This window comes from Pleurodeles waltl, chromosome 1_1, assembly GCF_031143425.1.
Source record: "Pleurodeles waltl isolate 20211129_DDA chromosome 1_1, aPleWal1.hap1.20221129, whole genome shotgun sequence".
In the NCBI taxonomy this organism is placed as follows: Eukaryota; Metazoa; Chordata; class Amphibia; order Caudata; family Salamandridae; genus Pleurodeles; species Pleurodeles waltl.
In genome coordinates this window covers 423,052,504-423,065,637 of record NC_090436.1, presented here as the reverse complement: position 1 = coordinate 423,065,637, position 13,134 = coordinate 423,052,504, and the positions used below count along the sequence as shown (strand labels likewise).

At 46.4% G+C, this 13,134-nt stretch overlaps 1 protein-coding gene across 2 annotated transcripts in view; it reads right to left on the bottom strand.

Annotated features, from left to right (window-relative positions):
* ANKRA2 (ankyrin repeat family A member 2) overlaps window positions 1–13,134 on the bottom strand; it is a 105,605-nt gene that overhangs the window by 54,944 nt on the left and 37,527 nt on the right. The gene's annotated exons all lie outside the window — the stretch shown is intronic.

Here is a 13,134-nt window from a genome sequence, read left to right as displayed (position 1 = left end):
AAACAAGACCACTGGTCACTTGATACCCAAGTGATCAGGCCTTTATCACTCTTGTTAAGTCCCTAGTCATTGGTATCTCTGGAACCCAGGGCATAGGTACAAATGAGGGTCCCCTAAGAGCTGAAGCATAACTTGCGCCACTCTAAAAGACCCAGCACCAAACTCATACAGACTGCCAATGCAGGCTGCTTGACAAAGTGCTCGAAAAAGTGAAACCCAACATAAAACACACTTGTGTGCCATGTCCCCTAACACTGCCTGTAATATTTGTAAGTCAAATGCCTTTAAGGCAGGGTGCATTATATTATAGGTGAGAACTTAGCTGCATGAGTAGCTATGCCCCTATTATGCCTTTGTTGATTCATAGACATGATAAGTGATATGGGAAACCATTTAAGTGCATGTGCTGGACACTGATTAACATGAGTTCCCCAGCTACATGATGGTTTCACTGAAACTAGGGACGTTTCTTATTAAGCATCTCGTATTAATAAATCTTAATTGACTCCATTGGTGGATTTATTAATACATGCATCCAGAGGGGTGCCTTAGAAAAACCTACCAACTACTGCTGTGCTGACTGACTAGTTTCCACCAGTCTGCTACCAACCAACAAGTTTCTGACAAGGGTGACAGCCTTCGGGTGGTCAGTAACAAAGCCTGCTTTGGCGAGGGCGTTACACCCCTCTCCCAACAGGATGACCTGCAAATCTGCATTCCAAGGCAGGTGCTTCAAACAGTACACCTTCTTTGGGGAATGATCTAGCGCCCCTCAAAGGTGAGGAGATGCGTAACCACCTGGACAGCACCCATTTGGCACCTGGAAAAGCGGGAAAATTAGCTATGCAGGAGGCGTGTTGCACATGCAGGCTGGATACACCTCTAGAGTGACCAGCCTGAAGTGAACACTAAATCAGTGGTGGAAATATGAACTCTGCGATAGGTGATGCCCACCTCACAAAGGAAGTGGTCTTCTAGGGGGCCTAGTGACCCTGGGGTAAGTAACCCACTAGCTACTACCCTTCACTCCCCTTAATGCCTCTAAATTAACTATTTAGGGGACCTTCTGATACTGGGACTTCAGATTTCAATGGACACAAAAGGAGTGGGCAAAGAAGATTGCTGACCCGAGAACAGAGGAGCACAACCGACTTGGCGCAAAACCTACCAGTCTGCCTGCTGCACCCAACCCTCTTGGAGACACAGACTCATCCTTCCGCTGTGCAGACTCCAGGAAACCCTGAGAGCTGCCAGTACTTCATCAATCACCAAAAGATTCTCCCTTGGAGGAGAGGAGCTGCTTTCCTGCACTGCAGGCACCCAATGTAAAGACTGGTACTCTGCCCCGTTAGACATCAGGCCCTCCGAGTGATCAATAAGCCAGAAAAAGACTCTTTGGAGTCCAGGAGGTTAGCCCTGCCACTTCACAGAAGTCCCGAAACACTGACCCCACTCTGACTATCCCTGCACCTATACCTGGGGTACTGGACCCCTTGCAGAAACCAAGACTTGTTGGTAGGCCAATTCGGATTCCAACAGCACCACAGCAGACCTGCAGTCAAGGGACGTCAGATTCCACAAGGCCACTCAGAAGAGTGGCCCCACTGCCCTGTTTCCCCTCTTCACCAACACACCAAGACCGAGAGCAAGTCCCTGACCACTGCAACCAGACAACTCAAAGCACCTCTACACCCAAGCCCAATAGCCTAAGTCGGAGGGAGTTGATAATGCCCACTGGGTCCTGAGTCCGTCTGGAGCTGAGCCTATCCCTTGGGTTTAGCCAGACTGGATTTCCAGTCATTGCCTGCAGCCTTTTCTGCAGGCCACCCCTCCAACCGCGAGTAACTTCTGGACCGCATCACATGATCCGACACCAAAGGACACCACGGCATCCAAGCCCCAAAGCCCGAGGAGAAGTGAACCAAATGTGTCCCTATGTGCCAGGGGACCTCAAGGGTCGAGCCCGCCTGTGGATTCCCCTGGACTGGGCCCCCAGTACCAGTTTGCAGCAACTTCCCAACCGAACAATTCCCCACTGAAGTGAATGGACATGAGATGCTGTAACACATCTCTGCACACGGATGCCCCAGAGCCTCGCAAGTTGACCTGCTGGTGTGGCCTTGGACTTTGCCTCAAAGTCATCTTAAGTCCTGGAGAACAGTCCTGTAAGTCGCTGCAAAGTGTCCGAATGCAGTACCTGTTTTTTCCCCATAGGATAACATTACCACACCCAAGAACTGCTGTCAGCTTTTCCAAACGGTAAAAATTCCCAACTTTAAAAATACTCACCTGATTCTTTTGATCTTGGTATCAAAATGTATACAAATGTGTTATTTCTATAAATTGGTGTTGGATTTCTTCATTGAGTGCATGTCTAACTGCCTACGTGTGTGTGCAATACATGCTTAGTACTACCCTCTGATAGGATTAACGGGTCGCCCACACTACCACAAAAGAGATCATTTGGGGTGTCATTTCAGCCTCTATAATTCCTCTGGAGTTTGCTTGGACTCTTTAAACAGTGTACCTCTTTTTGGTCCAGTATATAAAGAGCCAGCATTCTACACACCATTACAGCAAAATACGTCTTTCAAGAAATGAAAAATAACTCCAATGTTAATTGAACTAATGCACCTAGTGACTACCTGCATGGAAGAATAATCCACCATCAGCATGTTGTGCTTGTCTGATCTCGGCAGCAGCTCAAAAGGACCCAAGATCTCCAAACCCACCTTGATTGATGATTTCTTCAGAATCAGCAAAGGCGACAATGGAGTGGCAGTAGGTGCCTGAGGTTTATCGCTACAGGTACAATGTATAATAATCCTAAACTAACTCCACAAATTGCCAATCCACCCCTGGCCACCAAAACTGCTACCTCGCTCTACCCTAGATCAGAATCTTATCCAAATGCCCTTCATGGTGAAGGCACCTATCACCTCTCCTCAATTCATCATCCAAATAATGCAATTCTTCCCTTAGTCATTTCAAACGTAACTTCTTTGTGCTTACAAGTTACAGAACCTCGGCCACCTTTTTCCTAAATGGTTGCACATAGCACCCTATAATTCCCCCTTATCATTAGCATTGGCCAACTTACTGGCATCTAGAAATTTCTCCACTACTGAAAACAATGGACACTGGTCACCCCCACCATCTGAGAACCCCTCTACTAACCTCAAGGCAATCTACAGCACTGTTCTAAAACTGTGGAAAGTATTCTACAGTAAAAACCGAACTATTGCAACCCATCTATCAACTGTTTCTATGGGTAGCCCTTTCTGTCCTTTGCAAGTAAAGATGTAAACCAAAGGCTTTGAGTCCAACACAAAAGGTAAACCCCATTAGAAACGTTTGAAGTGCTGGATTGCCCATCAGAAGGCTAGTGCCTCCTGCTCACTGTAAGGAAATGCCTCCTTGGCATGGTTGCCCCCTGACTTTTTGCCTTTGCTGATGCTATGTTTACAATTGAAAGTGTGCTGAGGCCTGCTAACCAGGCCCCAGCACCAGTGTTCTTTCCCTAACCTGTACTTTTGTATCCACAATTGGCAGACCCTGGCATCCAGATAAGTCCCTTGTAACTGGTACTTCTAGTACCAAGGGCCCTGATGCCAAGGAAGGTCTCTAAGGGCTGCAGCATGTCTTATGCCACCCTGGAGACCTCTCACTCAGCACAGACACACTGCTTGCCAGCTTGTGTGTGCTAGTGAGGACAAAACGAGTAAGTCGACATGGCACTCCCCTCAGGGTGCCATGCCAGCCTCTCACTGCCTATGCAGTATAGGTAAGACACCCCTCTAGCAGGCCTTACAGCCCTAAGGCAGGGTGCACTATACCATAGGTGAGGGTACCAGTGCATGAGCATGGTACCCCTACAGTGTCTAAACAAAACCTTAGACATTGTAAGTGCAGGGTAGCCATAAGAGTATATGGTCTGGGAGTCTGTCAAACACGAACTCCACAGCACCATAATGGCTACACTGAAAACTGGGAAGTTTGGTATCAAACTTCTCAGCACAATAAATGCACACTGATGCCAGTGTACATTTTATTGTAAAATACACCACAGAGGGCACCTTAGAGGTGCCCCCTGAAACTTAACCGACTATCTGTGTAGGCTGACTAGTTTTAGCAGCCTGCCACAAACCGAGACATGTTGCTGGCCCCATGGGGAGAGTGCCTTTGTCACTCTGAGGCCAGTAACAAAGCCTGCACTGGGTGGAGATGCTAACACCTCCCCCAGGCAGGAATTGTCACACCTGGCGGTGAGCCTCAAAGGCTCACCTCCTTTGTGCCAACCCAGCAGGACACTCCAGCTAGTGGAGTTGCCCGCCCCCTCCGGCCAGGCCCCACTTTTGGCGGCAAGGCCGGAGAAAATAATGAGAAAAACAAGGAGGAGTCACTGGCCAGTCAGGACAGCCCCTAAGGTGTCCTGAGCTGAAGTGACTCTAACTTTTAGAAATCCTCCATCTTGCAGATGGAGGATTCCCCCAATAGGGTTAGGATTGTGACCCCCTCCCCTTGGGAGGAGGCACAAAGAGGGTGTACCCACCCTCAGGGCTAGTAGCCATTGGCTACTAACCCCCCAGACCTAAACACGCCCTTAAATTTAGTATTTAAGGGCTACCCTGAACCCTAGAAAATTAGATTCCTGCAACTACAAGAAGAAGGACTGCCCAGCTGAAAACCCCTGCAGCGGAAGACCAGAAGACGACAACTGCCTTGGCTCCAGAAACTCACCGGCCTGTCTCCTGCCTTCCAAAGATCCTGCTTCAGCGACGCCTTCCAAAGGGACCAGCGACCTCGACATCCTCTGAGGACTGCCCCTGCTTCGAAAAGACAAGAAACTCCCGAGGACAGCGGACCTGCTCCAAGAAAAGCTGCAACTTTGTTTCCAGCAACTTTAAAGAACCCTGCAAGCTCCCCGCAAGAAGCGTGAGACTTGCAACACTGCACCCGGCGACCCCGACTCGGCTGGTGGCGATCCAACACCTCAGGAGGGACCCCAGGACTACTCTGATACTGTGAGTACCAAAACCTGTCCCCCCTGAGCCCCCACAGCGCCGCCTGCAGAGGGAATCCCGAGGCTTCCCCTGACCGCGACTCTCTGAAACCTAAGTCCCGACGCCTGGAAAAGACCCTGCACCCGCAGCCCCCAGGACCTGAAGGACCGGACTTTCACTGCAGAAGTGACCCCCAGGAGTCCCTCTCCCTTGCCCAAGTGGAGGTTTCCCCGAGGAAGCCCCCCCTTGCCTGCCTGCAGCGCTGAAGAGATCCCTTGATCTCTCATTGACTTCCATTGCGAACCCGACGCTTGTTCTAACACTGCACCCGGCCGCCCCCGCGCCGCTGAGGGTGAAATTTCTGTGTGGGCTGGTGTCCCCCCCGGTGCCCTACAAAACCCCCCTGGTCTGCCCTCCGAAGACGCGGGTACTTACCTGCTGGCAGACTGGAACCGGGGCACCCCCTTCTCTCCATTGAAGCCTATGCGTTTTGGGCACCACTTTGAACTCTGCACCTGACCGGCCCTGAGCTGCTGGTGTGGTGACTTTGGGGTTGCTCTGAACCCCCAACGGTGGGCTACCTTGGACCAAGAACTGAACCCTGTAAGTGACTTACTTACCTGGTAAAACTAACAAAAACTTACCTCCCCCAGGAACTGTGAAAATTGCACTAAGTGTCCACTTTTAAAACAGCTATTTGTCAATAACTTGAAAAGTATACATGCAATTTTGATGATTTGAAGTTCCTAAAGTACTTACCTGCAATACCTTTCGAATGAGATATTACATGTAGAATTTGAACCTGAGGTTCTTAAAATAAACTAAGAAAAGATATTTTTCTATACAAAAACCTATTGGCTGGATTTGTCTCTGAGTGTGTGTACCTCATTTATTGTCTATGTGTATGTACAACAAATGCTTAACACTACTCCTTGGATAAGCCTACTGCTCGACCACACTACCACAAAATAGAGCATTAGTATTATCTATTTTTACCACTATTTTACCTCTAAGGGGAACCCTTGGACTCTGTGCATGCTATTCCTTACTTTGAAATAGCACATACAGGGCCAACTTCCTACACTCACCCACTGAATTACATATCTCAGCACGTTTTAGTAAATAGAAGCAAATTCTACTACCCTCTCTTCCCAGTCCACCAACTGGGAAAGCATAGCCCCCATGCCATTCAAACTGGCATCTGTTGTTACTATGGTTTTCCTTTTCAAATCAAAATACTCCAACAATGGCATCTAGCTCTTTGCTTCTGGCATCTTACTAACCACCAACCACCACTTCACACTTCGAAGTCAATTCATAATTTTAGGAAGCTGGTTCTGTATATACTATATCAAAATGAGATATAGGCCCTCATTCCGAGTTTGGCGGGAACCGCCACTTGGCCGCTCCGCGGTCAAAAGACCGCGGAGGCCATTCTGGCTTTCCCGCTGGGCTGGCGGGCGCCCGCCAAAGGAGCGCCCGCCGGCCCAGCGGGAAAGGCCCTGCAACAATGAAGCCGGCTCCGAATGGAGCCGGCGGAGTTGCAGGGGTGCGACGGGTGCAGTTGCACCCGTCGCGATTTTCACTGTCTGCAATGCAGACAGCGAAAATCTTTCTGGGGCCCTGTTAGGGGGCCCCTGCACTGCCCATGCCAGTGGCATGGGCAGTGCAGGGGCCCCCAGGGGCCCCACAACAGCTGTTCCCGAAAGGCTGGCGGGAAGGGGGTCGGAATCCCCATGGCGGCGCTGCAAGCAGCGCCGCCATGGAGGATTCTCCCAGCCGGGGGTAATCCGGCGGGAAACCGCCGGACCCGGCTGGGCGACCGCGGCTGTCGGAATACAATAGGAAGCACCGCCAGCCTGTTGGCGGTGCTTCCGTGGTCGCCGACCCTGGCGGTCATCGACCCCCATAGTGTGTTCAGAGTCCAGGTGTTCCTCTAGGTGCTTAACAGAGTCTAAAGTAGCTAATGCTCTCTCTTCTGGTAGTGTGCTTGAGCAGTTAGGCTTATCAGAGGGTAGTGAAAAGCATTTGTTGAAAACACACAGACAAAAAATGAAGCACACACTCAATGACTCCAGGCCAATGGTTTTTATATAGTAAAAATACATTTTGTTACTTTATTTCTAGAACCACGTAGATTTGCAAGTAAGTAGCAAGTGTGTGTGTCAACACAACTTTGTTTCAATTTGGCAAGTTATACAGTTTTCAAATAAATAGCAATTATCTGTTTTACAAGTTGACAATTTTCAAACACAGTTTTTTTTTTTGGGGGGGGGGGGGATTAGTTCAATATCAAGGTAAGTACACTACTTACGGTTTCAGTTTCCGGGGGTTAGGATGTTCACAGGTTGGGGTTCAAGTTAACCCCAAACACCCACCACCAGCAACACGGGGCCAGCCGGGAGCATAGGTCAAAGATGATGCAGGATTAAAAACGAAGTCCTACAGAAACTGGCGGTCACTCGGAATCAGGCCTGCTTGCAGGGTGCAAACACAGCATCAGGGTCCCAATGGTTTTCCATAGGGGGGATAGCAAGGGTTACAAGTAGGCTGGACAGTGAGGAGGCACGTTGCTGTACCAGATGTCAGTTTCCCCAAGGCCAGGTGGCTGCAGGTGCAGAGTATCTTTTGGCATTGGGCATATTCGTCTGGATCATTCCCAGGCAGGGGGTCCTCTGGATTTAGTCTGCAGGTGTTGTTGTAGGGGACAGAAGGGGTCAACCCAGGGTGGACACTAGGTCAGAATCACCTGGCGATCAGCTCTAGTCCGTTGGGCCACCTGGACACGGGCCGTGGGCGTCGGGTGCAAAGTGCAGGACTCGCGGATCTGGGCTGGTTCTGGAGTCCTTTGTTGGAGTTTGTTTCTGGACATGGCCTCTGTCCACAGGAGATCCTGGTCCTCTGGTGTGCAGGCAGTCCTCTTGAGGTTTTTAGAGGTTGCTGGTCCTGCAGGATGCATTCACCTTTTAGTAGCAAGGGCTTCAGAAGCTGGAGTCAGGCCGGCAGGGCTGGGCCAAATTAGTTAGTGTCTTCAGTCTTCTCTGCTGGCGTCAGCTTAGCAGTCTTTCTTGATGTGGTCTTCTTGAGATTGCCAGGAATCTGTTGGGCTGGGTTCAGGAAGGCCCCTAAATCTTGGATTTAGGGACATTACAGGGGTCAGGGGGCAATAGCCAATGGCTACTGTCCCTGAGGGTGACTACGCCCTTCTGGTGTCCACTCCCTTTGGGTTTGGGGAGGCAGACAAAAACCTAAGCCTATTGGTCCCAGTCTTCCAAACCAAGATGGAGGATTCTGCAAGAAGCGGGTCAGTTCAGCTCTGGACACCTTAGGGGTGGTCCCAGCTGAAGTGGCCACTCCACTTTGGCCCCCAAGGAAACCATACAGCTATTAAAAAAAAATATATAGATAGCTATAGCTATGTAGATTTATATATAGATTATTTCCAGTTGAAGGTGTTTGCCGAAACGCGTTGACATTTGGCCGGGACAGCGTGTTCTGGAACTACTACTATTTTAGATTGTTGATCTTCATATATTCACACGTTTTTCTAATATATTTTTCAATAAAAAAAAGTGTTGACGAATTTCATAAAGATCATTTTGGATTTTTTTCACGTTATCTACTACATACGATCTCTGGGATATTGTGCAGCCATTTGGTGATGGAAAAACGTCTCACTGTCTTTTGAAATTATTATATATATATATATAGCGATCACTTGTCAACAAGTGTGTGGTTTCCCTGGAGGCTGAGATAGGCCCCCGGGAAAACCACACCCACATATAAAAGTGATCTCTTAGATATATATATATAAATAAAAACTCAATTTGTTCTTGCATTTCTGTTACACAAACTACATGAATTTAAAAAAAAACATGTCAGATTTCAATGTAAAAATGTGATGTGTCCATGTGCGTTTCCTGTCGCGGGCATTAGGCCTATCCATGCAAGTGAGGTACCATTTGTATCGGGAGACTTGGGGGGGAACACAGAATAGCAGAACAAGTGTAATTGCCCCTTGTCTTTCTTCCCATTTTTTCCTTCCAAATGTAAGACAGTGTGTAAAAAAAAGAAGTCTATTTGAGAAATTCCCTGTAATTCACATGCTAGTATGAGCACCCTGGGATTCAGCGATGTGCAAATAACCACTGCTCCTAAACACCTTATCTTCTGCTCATTTTGGAAATACAAAGGTTTCCTCAATACCTATTTTTCACTCTTTACATTTCACCAAATGAATTGCTGTACACCGGGTATACAATGAAAACCCATTGCAAGGTGCAGCTCCTTTATTGGCTCTGGGTACCTAGGGTTCTTGATGAACCTACAGGCCCTGTATATCCCTGCAACCAGAAGAGTCCAGCCAATGTAACGGTATAATATTTTTGAAAATATGACATCCCAGGAAAAATTTACAGAGTAAAACAAGGAGAAAATTGCATATTTTTTATGTCAGCTGTTATTTTCTGTAGGAACACCTTGTAGGATCTACACAATGACCCCTTGCTGAATTCAGAATTAAGTCTACTTTTCAGAAATGTTTTGATGTCCGGGATCCAGCATTGGTTTCACACTCGTTCTGCCACTAACTGGAAGGAGGCTAAAAGCACAAAAAATAGAAAAAATGGGGTATGCCCCAGTAAAATGCCAAAAGTGTGTTAAAAAATGTGGTTTTCTGATCCAAGTCTGCCTGTTACTGAAAGATGTGAAAATGGTGATTTTAGCACTGCGAACCCTTTGTTGATGCCATGTTCAGGGAAACAAACACAAGCTTTCTTCTGCAGCCCTTTTTCCCCATTTTACTGCAAAAAAATCAAAATGTTTGCTGTATTTTGGCTAATTTCTTGGTCTTCTCCTTGGGAATCCACAAACTCTGGGTACCTGTAGAATCCCTAGGATGTTGGGAGAAAAAAGGACGCAAATTTGGCGTGGACAGCTTATGTGGACAAAAAGTTATGAAGGCCTAAGTGCCCCAAAGAGCTAGGTGGGGTGTGGGGGGTCCAGCAGCTATGGGGGTGAAGGAATTAACTTCCACTGATTAACCAATCATCCAAATACAGAGAAGCATAAACAAACTGTCATCTAAAAAGAGTTGCAACTACTCCTATACCCTATATAAAAACTCTTAGGGCAGATATTTTATTCCATACAGCAAAACCTTATACCTGTATTGATTGTTCCCATGTACAAACTGAAGGCACTTTCAATGATCTTTGTACACATGTACATCAATGTACGTGGCTTTAAAGTCTATCATAGCTAGTCAGCCCCTGCTCTCCATCAAGGCTCTGAGTTCTTGTGGGGTTGTCACCTGAAACTGTTGTCTCTTCATAAATTTGTTTAGGAAGCACAAATCCAGTATAGCTCCTAAAGTTAGGGCTTGATTTGGCATTGAGAAAAGGTTTGAGTACACTCTCTTATTGTGCTCCCTTCGGAGTACAGTTTTTATTGCTCTTTTCCTTAATACAATTCATAAAAATGCCCCTGTTCTTCCTCTAGGAAGAACGTCAAATGTTTCTTCATGTATTTTTGACCCTTTGGGCCCAATGATGGGGGTATGTTCTCTAGTGCTCTAAAGTATCTCTGCTGAATGAGGTTTAACACCGATTTGTTTGATGTTATTCTTCGACATTCCTGCATGGAATCCTGGTGCCTGCCCTCTACTAGTTTTTCATGTTGTGAGGGTATCTTGGTGCAGTCATTTACTTTTAGCATTTCCTCTTAAGCATTGGATTTTTACTCTTCCTCTACACAGAAGCTATTTGCCATTGTGTTAGGAGTTTGGGTCGCAGTAGTAACTGATGGACCCTAGCCCTGTGCAAGTGGAAGGACAGTTTACCTTGACTTCTGGGGTGTGGTAATCCTCTGCAGAACTGTTATTTGATATGTGATGCTCTTGTGGACTTTGAAGTTTGACTTGCATTTTTTCATTTTTGTCCAGATAATCATCTATAATAGTTCCAGAAAGATGTTTGTCAGTGAGTCAATGATCGTAAATTTCCACCCTGGTATTATTAACCCCAGGTGTCTTTTAATACTCTACTTGTACGTAATCGTGTGCTGGCAGTATCATTCTTTAACCATACAGAGGATGTTTGTTTCTCCTGCTGAGCTATAGAATAAGTCATTTTCTTGTTCTTCTTTGGTAGGTGTTGAATAGCCTCCTTCATATCTTTTTGCAGCTGGGGGAAATATCTAATGTGTGTCATTGCTGTTTTCACTATTTTACCCCTACTGCATTAAGACTTACTGTATTGTTTCATGAGGTGGACATGCAGATGTATTATTTGTCCGTTGCTTTGCTGCAGTCACAACAATTAAGGAGTCTGTCTTGACATGTGCCTTGATATTTGGCTCTGGAGGTAATTGTGCAAACCTTTTTGTCTCTTACAAGGATGATTGCATTGGCTGTAGCTGGAGTCTTAAGTACCACTCTACTTAGTCCCGTAATACGAGCTAGTAATAGAAGGTACAGATTATTTCTTTGTAGGCGATGTAGTATTTTTTGAAGGAAATATGATTCCTGTTCTTCTAAGTGCATCCCATGTGTGCTGGCTGCCCTTTTTAGGGGCGAGCGCAAAGTGCTCCGTCCATTCTGTAATCTCTCTTTGGGCTTCAGCCCATGTCACGTCAGTCACTTACATTAGTTTGTGGGCTTTCCTTTTAAAATCCGCTTGCTTTCCTTTGTGAATGGCATGCATACGTCATGCCTTTTCCGGTGTTTGGCCCACCTACACAGCATCGGTAAACTACTAAAAACATACGAGGCTGGGGTCCGGACCACTTTATCTGTTTATATTCCACGGAGCGCGATAGCACTGCATTTTACATAGTGCGATTGCGCTGTGTTTTTTTCTTCTTTACAACGCTAATATCTCTAACTCAAGCAAATGCGAGACCCGTTGCATTGAAAATGCTTGTTAAAATAGCACTTGGACTGTATTTACTCTTACAGGGAACCTGTATCAATACGATTGAAAATATTGCCTTCATCCCTTTCTGCACCATTTTGAAATTCTGGGTTTAACACATAAAAGTGCATTCTCTTCCTCAATTTGGGGACATGTTGTGAGACAAGTTTACCATTCTTTACCCTAATCTTGCAACTCTCTAGGTTTCTTCAGCTTCACGTTTGAGAACATTAAAGCATGATATGGTTCAGTTCAAGACAAGACAAAACGTTTCTGTGCAATCACACCGAACAAGATCCCCATACATCAAAGCTTTAGTAACCTTCAGTGGCTCTTATGAATACACAGAGATCTCTGCCTCCATGGCATGGATCGCTAAATATGTTGGGCTATTCTTTGCCAAGACAGCAAAGTACATCCTTTCACTGACCTAGCAGAACGGCGTACAGCCTGCCACATAATAAATAAGCCACAAAGTTATATTCTTCTTCGTAGTTTCACCACAATGAGGAACAGGTTTTTTTTGGCTTAAAAAATGCCTGCTTCAAAGTTTCTTGAGATGCAGCTCCCTCATTTGCTTCTGAAGACATAGGCTGAAAAAAGAATCTTAAAATGGCAACTGCCGACTAGGGAACTGTGGGTTCTTGCTGGATATCATGGTGATACATACATTCTCCTCTGATACAACAAACCCTCCCATTTCCTCCTCCAAAACAATTTCTGATAAAGTTTCTTTTAAATAAATAACTGCGTATCCCACTAACATGACAAGTGACAGGTAAGTGGCGAAAAAGTACAGATTTCAGAAAGGAGTGCACGAAGTAAGAACGATGAAGAAATGCCCAGTGTGATAAACACTTACAATGAAGAATTTATACCATGAGAGTCTTGCAATACTTAAACGTGCTAAAGCAGTTCCTATTAGACTTATTAACAGACCTGACAGGTAGACCATTGCCCATTACGGTGGTCAGGTGTTACTGAGAAAAGACCAGCAGAAGTCAAACACAGAAGTAGATTCCTAGACATGGCCCTATTTCAAGGAACATGAAGCATAGCAATGAACTGGAAGGCCACCAGAGTCCCCTCCTCCCCCCACGGGTCTCGAAATGGCACTAGGAACTGATAAAACAGTGCATCGCAGAAATCAGTGTCATGACCCACATCCATAAACGCTTGGAAAGGGCACATTTTTATCAGAATGGATATGTTGCTGCTGG